Source organism: Physeter macrocephalus, chromosome 4, assembly GCF_002837175.3.
Source record: "Physeter macrocephalus isolate SW-GA chromosome 4, ASM283717v5, whole genome shotgun sequence".
In the NCBI taxonomy this organism is placed as follows: domain Eukaryota; kingdom Metazoa; phylum Chordata; class Mammalia; order Artiodactyla; family Physeteridae; genus Physeter; species Physeter macrocephalus.
The window spans coordinates 34,151,070-34,160,494 of record NC_041217.1 but is presented as its reverse complement, the minus strand read 5'-3'; positions in this window follow the sequence as shown (position 1 = coordinate 34,160,494).

Here is a 9,425-nt window from a genome sequence, read left to right as displayed (position 1 = left end):
TTAGTCATTCCCACTCATCAGGAGAGAAGTAACTAGCAAAGATACAGTTACAAAATCTTTTTTAAAACGTGCCTTAAAATTTTTTTCCTGGCATTCATGTCAACAAAACTTTTCTCCTTTTCTGTGGTTCTGCTTGTTTTGGGGTTTCTTTTCCAGTTGTGAAACTAGGCAACTTCTTGAGAGATGCATCAGTTAAAGCTGTAAGGAAACTAAAGCTCAATTCAATCAGAAGAAATTCATCATTTCACAGATCTGCTAATCCAGAGGTAGGGCAGCCCTCGGGATTAGCTAGGGCCAGTAGCTCAGCCCAGCCCCTGTGATTTCTTTAGCTGTGTTTTCCTCCAAGCCTTGGCTTCATGCACAAGCTGGCTCAGGTCCTAGGAGCAAAATGGCTGCAGTGAATGACCAAAAGGTGGAAACAACTCAAGTGTCCATTCACAGATGAATGGATAAGCAAATGTGGTCTATACATACAACAGGATATTATTCACCTTATGAAAGAAGGAAATTCTCACATGTGCTATGACAGGGATGAACCTTGAAGATATGCAGAGTGAAATAAGCCAGTCACAAAAGGACAAATACAGCATGATTCCACTTACATAGGTATCTAGAGCAGTCACATTCATAGAGACAGAAGGTAGAATGATGGCTACCAGGGGCTGAAGAGAGTAGGCGGTTGGGGAGTTATTGTTCAAAAGGTAGAGAGTTCCAGTTTGGGAAGATGAAAAAAGTTATGGAGATGGATGGTGGTGATGTTTGCACAGCAATGTGAATGTACTTAATGTCACTGAGCTGTACATTTAAAAATAGTTGAAATGATAAATTTTATGTTATGTATATTTTACCACAATTTTTAAAAAATAGCTACAGTGACCTCAGGATTCACACCACTTTGAAGAGAAGGACTCTCTTTTAAGGGAAAGAAGCCTTCTTTTCCAAATGGCCCTAATAAATCAAACCTCTCATTAGGGTCACATTCTCTCTTTCCTAAATCATCCCAGTGGCCAGGAAAAATGCTCTGCACTGATTGGCTAAAGTCCAGGTCCCTGACCCAATCGCTGTGTGGAAAGGTTTGGGATTATCCTTAGACCAGTCAGGCCAACCTCTGAGGTAGGGGTGGAGTCAACTTCCCCTGAGCCTTACTGGGCAGGGCTTGTGGGGGGAAGATGAACACATGAACAAAACAATGGAGGAGGTGGTGAGAAGAAGGGGAAGGGAAAATGAGGCTGGTTGGGTATAGCAGAGACTGTCGGACATCCTCCAACATCCTTCTCCCTTCTTCCTGGACACAGAACCAGACTACATTTCCCAGCTTCCTTTGCTCTTATGTGGGGCCGGAGGACTAAGTATTAGCCAGGGGAATGTGATTAGGTCTTGTTTCATCTCTAAGCCTTAAGGCAGTGGGCCTGCCTCCTCCATGCTCTTTTTACTTTTCCCTAAACCTTCCACTACGCAGAGGAGGACATGGCCTCTGGAGGATGGAAGACGGCAGAGCAAGTCAATGGAAGGAGCCTGGATCCCTAAACAACTGCCCCCCAAAACTAGAACCGCTCACTGCACCATTGTTACATGCAAGAGAAAGAAACTTCTATCATCATTCAGCTGCAGCAGAGGTAGGCAAACAGTGGCCTACTGCCTGCTTTTATAAATAAAGTTTTATTGGAACACATCCATACTCATTCACTTATGTATTGTCCGATGGTTATTTCACGGTCCAATGGCAGAGTTGAGTAGCTGCAACAGAGTCTGTGTGACTTAAAATATTTACTCTCTGGCCCTTTACAGAAAAAATTTACTGATCTCTACCCTATATCATTATTGGACGTCTTTGTTACCGCAGTCTAACTGGCGCTTGGCTAATGCAGTACAACTAAAACTGCTCACTAGAGGAGACACATTAACGTGCTTTAAATTCTGCTGATAAATAACTTATTCCCAGTAGATAGCACCTGCCACATGGTACCACTCACTTCAGGTGACTGTCAACCTCAGGCTTGCTGATCCAGCAACACTGCACAAGGCAGCCTGTGGAAAACTTTTCAGTAGCGGTTAGTAGACCGGGGACAAATATATATTTTATTCCTACTCAATGGTTTGTTTTCTTTGGCAGAAGATGGATCAGCTATCATGTCTTAGTTCTGAGCAGAGACAGAAACCAGTCCCATACTTATTTCAGTGATGCTCTGCACCCCAGGAAGCGGCCCTCCGATCCACCCCTAATAGGCCTGTGGACACTGTTTTGGGTGCTTCTCTCAGGCTGGTTTCTGCCTGCCCACCCCTGGCTATAGCTGACCATGGCCCTGGAGCCAGAGCAGAGGTGCCTGCTGGTCCTGGGGGTTCTCACAAGACAGGGCTCTTTACATTCTCCTTTGGGGACAGTTCTGACCCATCAGTAAATGTGAGACTCCATGAGTCTTGAAGTCATCTCTGGAGGGAAATGCCCCAGTAGTGCTGAAGATCTGAAGGGTCGCTGTTGATGTAGGCTCTGAGGTGAGGGAGGGAAATTACTTAGGCCAACTTTAGCCAACAGCTCAAGGGTGGAGCCCAAGCACTGGGGAGTCTGATGTGTGGATTTGAATCTCAGCCTGGCCACTAGCTAACGATGTGATCTGAGACAATTTACTTAACTTTCGTGTGCCTCCAATTGGGCTGATAACAGTAGCACCTCTCTCACTGGGCTGTTATGAACTTGACAGGAGATCTTGTTCAGCAAATGTTAGCGCTTGGCTCCAGACTTTTAAACTCCCTATCACTACAAGCTTTAAAAGACTAGATAAAATAGTTTGGATGTGCAAGTGCAAGGAGGCCTTTGTGAGAAACAAGTCTGCCAGGAGATAATTCCCAAGGTTTCTGGCTGTATCAGAATTCTCGGTGTACAGGGCAGAGCAGGGCCAAGGGGAGGAGTGGGAAGGGAGGGAGAGAACTGTCCAGTAGCCTCCTTCCACTAAAAGTTACTGGTCAGAGAATGGATGCTCACCAGACCTGAAAAAGTCATCTCTGGGCCTGATCTGCACGTGAACCTTGAACTCTTGAAATGGTTTATCCTCCTAACCGAGAGTAGCATTCCAGCCCACCTAAGCTCTTGGAAAATGCCCATTTAAGGTTGCTGAGAAGCACCTGGCCAAACCTTCCTTATCCTTGAAACTTGGCTTCACCATCACCTCTCCAGGGAGGCCTGGGCCGGGGAAGCCCCCATGCCTCCCCACATGGCACCTTGCGTACTCCCGTCACAGGTTCATCTCTTTTTGCAATTTGTTCAACAAATATTTTTTGAGGGCCTACCACGTGCAGTTCTCTGTTTATTGTCCGTCTTCCCACTGTACTCCCTGAGTGAGGGCAAGGGCTCGCCACCACCAGCTGGTCCTCAGATCTTCTGAACAACAGTCATGACTATTCATGACTATTGGTCAGTGAATGACTGAGGCCCCCAGTGCTTTGTGACTCTAAAGTATAATCACAACTAACATAAATGCAGTGCTGTCGGCGTGCCAGGAGTGATGTAAGTGCTGTCTATGTATTCAGCGACCCTGAGAAATAAAGGTTCCCATCCCACTCGGAAAGACAAGGAAATGGAAGCTCCCAGCTCTCGCCCCGCCTGACCTCACACAGCTGGCGGCTGAGATCTGTGTGGCTCCGCGTCCTTACCGTCCATCATACGGCTAACCAGCCATGTGCTACCCATGCTGGCTGCCCCTCGCTGGCTGGAGACATAGATATTATTTCAGATCTTTGATTAGGCTTAGAAAACTAACGCAGTGGACTCCGAGCTTCTGTGTTTTCAAGGTACGGTTGTGCAAGCGGATTCTGGGCCAGCCTCCACCTCCCAGGTCAAGGAGGGTCGGGAGTTGTTTACACTAACAGACTATGAAGAAGAGCAGCCCAGCTGGCATTCCTGCCTCTGGAAGACCAGATATGAGATGATGTCAACCTCCATTGGGAGGCCATGTGGCTAGATGATGGGGACCCCAAGAAGTCTCCCTCAGATGACAGCCTCCCTACTCTGAGGCCCTACAAGTTGGGCCTGCGGGACTCCACTCGCCTCCCTTCTGATGAGGCAGAGGTGAGCTTAGGCTTCCAAACATTCACAGCATTTGCAGGGGCCCCTGCCTGAGTGTCCGCTGGCTGTGGCCCCTCCCAGAAGCCCAGGGCCTTCGAACCAGCCCCTGGTAAGGCATCCTGCTGTGATCTCCCCTGGGAAAAGGAATGCAAAACACCGAAACTGATCTCGATTTTCTGCAAGTCACAAGTTAGCCTTGGCCCCAGGGGAAGGGAGTGGCCGGATGGACTAGTAAATCACAGAGAAGCAAACAGTCCACAGAGAAAGGGAGGGCCCTCCTGCCTTCATCACCTCTGGAGACCAGCGGGAGGATGGGGAAAGTGCAGAAGCAGGGTTGGGCAGGGAGTTTAATCAACTCAACTCGAGTTTCTAGTTACCTTCTCAGAGGAAATCAGGGACTACCGACCAGGGCAGGAGTGGGGCGGGGGGGCGGGGGTGGACGGGGGGAAGTATGAGGGCTCAGTTCGGTTCTAAAACTTTGCAGCTTCATGCTTGCTATTTTGATGATCCCTTGCCTGATTTCCCAGAGGAAAACCAGCCCAGGGAAGGAGGTAGAAAGTAGTCAGCATTCCACTCCCCAGCTCTGTCCTGGGCCAGATGGGGGTGTGGGGTGGGGTGGGGGGGATGACAGCTTTCCTGGAGAGACAGGATATTCAGCAAGGTCCCTGGGACTGGATCAGGGAAAGAAGGCAGGAGTCACGAGTGGGGCCTGTGTGCCTGAGAGGGGGCCTGGAGTGGTGCAGTGGCAGGTCCATGGTCAGGGCTGGGGCCTGAGGGGTGGGTTCCATAATGACATAGAGCCCAGGACAGTAGAAACAGCCTGACTCAGAAATCTCCACCTGGGGCTTCCCTGGTGGCGCAGTGGTTGAGAGTCCGCCTGCCGATGCAGGGGACACGGGTTCGTGCCCCGGTCCGGGAGGATCCCACACGCTGTGGAGCGGCTGGGCCCGTGAGCCATGGCCGCTGGGCCTGCGCGTCCGGAACCTGTGCTCCGCAACGGGAGAGGCCACAGCAGTGAGAGGCTCGCGTACCGGAAAAAAAAAACCTCCAGCTAGTGATCCACTAGCTGTGTGGCCTTCCTCTGCCCCCATCCATCGTGTCCAAGCCTCAGTTTCCCCAGCTGTAAAATGGAGATAATCTAGTAATTGTGATGAAACATGTGAACTATGACATGTTATAGCCAATACAGAGTCTAATGGAGAGTAAAGGCTCAATAAATGCTGTTGTCCTGTGGCCTCCACCCCCTTCTCCCCACCTCCCTCACTCCAGACCCCTCACATACCAAGCCAAGGTTAAGGCTGCAGCCCACAGTGAGAGCAGGGTCACAGCTGTGGGATGTTCACTGCCCCACACGCCCCTGAATCTTCCAGGCTGTTCTCCTTGGCTTGGGCTGATGTCCGTGGACTCGGTGGCCCAGAAAGCATGGGCCACACCAAGGCTTGGCAACTGGGTGTCTGCCCCCCGACGCCCTCCGGCGGCCTGAGCTGTCCTCACGGTCATCTCCCTAGGCCTCGGCATTGTATGGGCAGATGATGTCAGCCCAAGCTTCCCTCCTGCACAGAGTTTGCCAGCCTCACGGCGCTCCTGCCAGCCTGCACCTGCCCCTGGTCCCGGCCAAGTTTCACCTGGGCAGGCTGTGTTCCCACTCCTGCACCTCATCCTGCCCAGAGGGGCCGGCTGCTGAGGGAGGGGGAGATGCTTGGGCCAGAGCTGCCCCGACAGGCTGGTGTGATGGGAACCCTAGGTGTCTTCTGGGGTCTCGCCGCCCCAAGCCTGGCATCCAGCCCCAAGCTGGCTGCCCGCCAGCTTCCTGCATCTCGTTTGCTTATCGCTATTTGTTTTGGAGGCTTCTGGGAGGTGTCTCCACCTGAGGGAAATCTTTGACTCTGGGGACTTCTGATGGCTGAGACTTTGAACTCTCAAGAAAGCCCAGCATACAGCTGGCCACCTCAGGCCTGGGGGTGGGGACACACTTGACCTCAGGGCCGTGGCTGTGGCAGCAGGCTCCTCACACGCTTCTCCTAAGTAGCCCATGAGCAGAAGCTTAGCCCTCCCAAGAGCTCATCCATGGGACCTGCCCGAAGCAGCTCCATCCAGGCGCCAGTGTTGCGTGCGTCTCTTTCTGAAAGGAGAAATTAGAAGCATTTTGTATTCTTCCCACAATTCATTTGGATTTGTTTTACTATAAAAGGAGCACCTAGAGGGAGATAATTCAAGTAAATTGTGGACATGTTCCTGTGATGACCGATTAGCAGAAACCCCAAACTTACCCCAGTTTGAGAGGCAAGGGTGAAGAAGTATCTTTTGTAAAATCTCTGCTCGATAAATAACTTTTAAAAGCACAAATCAGCCATTAAAAAGAGTGAAATAATGCCATTTACAGCAACATGGATGGACCTAGAGATTGTCATATTGAGTGAAGTCAGACAGAGAAAGACAAATATGGTGTGGTATAGCTTATATGTAGAATCTAAAAAAAAAAAGAAAAAAAATGATACAAATGAACTTGTTTACAAAACAGAAACAGACCCACAGATGTAGAGAACGAACTTATGGTTACCAGGAAGGAAGGGTGGGGGGAGAGGGAGAGTTAGGGCGTTTGGAATCGACATGTGCACACTGCTGTATTTAAAATGGATAACCAGCAAGGACCTGCTATATAGCACAGGGAACTCTGCTCCATATTATATAACAACCTAAATGGGAAAAGAATTTGAAAAAGAATAGATACATGTGTATGTGTAAATGAATCACTTTGCTATACACCTGGAACTAACACAACAGTGTTAATCAACTATACTCCAATATAAAATAAAAAGTTTTTTAAAATGTGGTAGAATCATAAAAGAAGCAGGTTTAACAAAGTGAATTTGCAAAGAATAAAGAAAAAAAACTCAAGTTATTCCCTTCACAGAGATAACTGTTTTGGTGTATATTTTGTTAGGTTCAAGCTATCATACTATATACACTATTGAATACTTTGGGTCATGGTTAGCATTCTAACCTAAGCATTTCCCCCAATCAATCAATTAATGTTCACTGAGATAATTTAAAAAATTTTAATGGCTGCATAGAGTCCACCATGTGGTTGAACAAATTTTTTTATCCATTCCCTTTTTGACATTTAGGTTGTTTCTACTTTTTGCTCCTATTAAAAAATGTTTAATAAACGTCTTCGCACATTGATCTGAGAACATACTTAGGATTGACATCCTAGTGGTGGAATTGCTGAGTCACAGGGCAAGAACCTTCTAAGGCTCCTGGCACATCCTGCCTTTGATGGTTTCTTCCTTTGCTTCTATGAAAACCATTCCCACCTTGAGATCAGGGAGGTTATACCTGAAATTTCAGTAATGTTATGAATTTGTCATTACATGTTTGGATTATAATCCATCTGGAGTAATCATAACACCAATAATAATACTAGGAAATATTTATCAGGTGTGTTCTATACTAAGAACTTTACATGCATTATCTCACATACACCTACAATTACGCTACAAAGCAGGAACTATAGCCCTTCTTACTATAAAGAAACAGAGATTTTGAATTTAATCTGGTACATGGGATGGGGTAGGGACTTAGCTTTATTTCCCCACATTACTTGAACATCATTTACTAAACAGCTAATCTTTCCCACACTGATTTGAACATCACATTCCTCATATACTACTAATTTTCTCTAATACATAAGGTCTGTTCCCGGGCTTTCTCTTCTTTTCCATTGAGCTACCTGTCCTGATTCCATTCCTCTCTGTATTCATCTCTGAAGCTTTATAATGTGTTTTAATACCTGGGAATGTAAATCCACACTGTTCGTTTCTTCCCCCAAATTTCATGACTCCATTTATATGTTTATTTTTCCAAGCGAATTGTTCCATGTAAATTCATGTGTCAGATTTTAAAAACAAAAACTTAGATATTTTTATTAGAATTGCATAAAAGTAAATTTGAGCAAATGGCATTTTACAGTAATGAGTTCTCAACATGGCGTGTTTTACCATTTATTTAATGTTCCTTGGTGTAGTCTGGCAGATTTTTTATTATGAGTATTGTGCATTTCCTGTAAGCTTTACACCTTGGTGTAGCTATTGTAAATGGGACCTTTTGCATTACAGGTCTTCAAGCCTGGTGTTTGCTGCCCAGACAGTCCCAGATTCAAGGGCAACTAAACACCTGGGGACAGCAAAGTTCCCGGCCTGGCCCAGCTCCTAGCCACAACTGTGCCCAGCACACCCCAGAACCCAGCAAGAGGAGGCTTCACTGGGTGGGTACAGCTGCAGGCAGGAGCACAGAGGGGTTTTAGCTGCTTATTTTAAAGCAGTGGTTCTTACTGTGTGGGGTCAGAGAAAGTTTGGTGAAGATTATGGACTTTATCTCAGAAAGATGCCCAAATGCTGCCAATACTTCCTGAGGATTCATGGACCCCAAACACATCCAAGGACTGTAATTAACATCCTGCATTAAAAGGTTGATCCAGCTATGAGTTCCTCCAGGTGGGTGGTGCTGAGGACAAAGTGCTTGAGCCTGTGTGACCTTGGGTGTGTCACTTCCCTCTCTGAATCTTTATTTTCTCCTAGAGAATCAATTAGCTGCCCAGTCCTGTGATAGCAGTGTCTGGGAATCAACTGAGCTTGTGTTTGTAAAAGTGCTTGGAAAACTGCAGCTAAATATGAGGAAGTAAGAGACAATTAATGCCAGGAAAGGAAGTATGATGAGGCCCAGCTCTGATGGGCAGTGAAGGCATCTGAGTTTCTTAGAGAGCGTTATTGGCTCCCATGCCACCACTGCCCCCTGTGAACTTGGCCTTTGCCCCCAGGAATGGCTGATGAAGGCCTTCAAGGCTCTCCACTTCTGAGGTTACAAGACTGTTATGCTGACCCAGCTAAAAACCACAGTTAAGTAGCTGGACGTTGGAGGAGAAGTGTCAGGGCTTGCAGTTCACGGATATCAGTACCTGGGTTGTTATAAAAATTAATAATTAATCCTTTCCTGTGTGCTGGAGGCCAGCAGCCAGAAGCCTTCAAGAGGCCTTGCATGGGGTGACTGTGTGTAGGACCGGCCATCAGGTGCCTGACAGCCCTGGGCCAGCCCTCCTCTCTGACCCCACAGGGGCCCACTGTAAAATGAAGGGCTATACCGCATGAAAGTGAATTCACAGCTGAAAACTTCTGCAAAATGTAGTAATACATTTACAATTATGCCTTACGAGAGACTTTAAAGGCCTTCCAAGCTGTTCTCCGGCTCCCAGCAGCTGATGCCACCTAACTTCATGACCCAGCTTGAACTTTGGGCTCCAGACCCATCAGCCTGCTTGTGTGTGTGTACGTGTGTGTGTGTGTGTGTGTGTGTGTGTGTGTGTGTG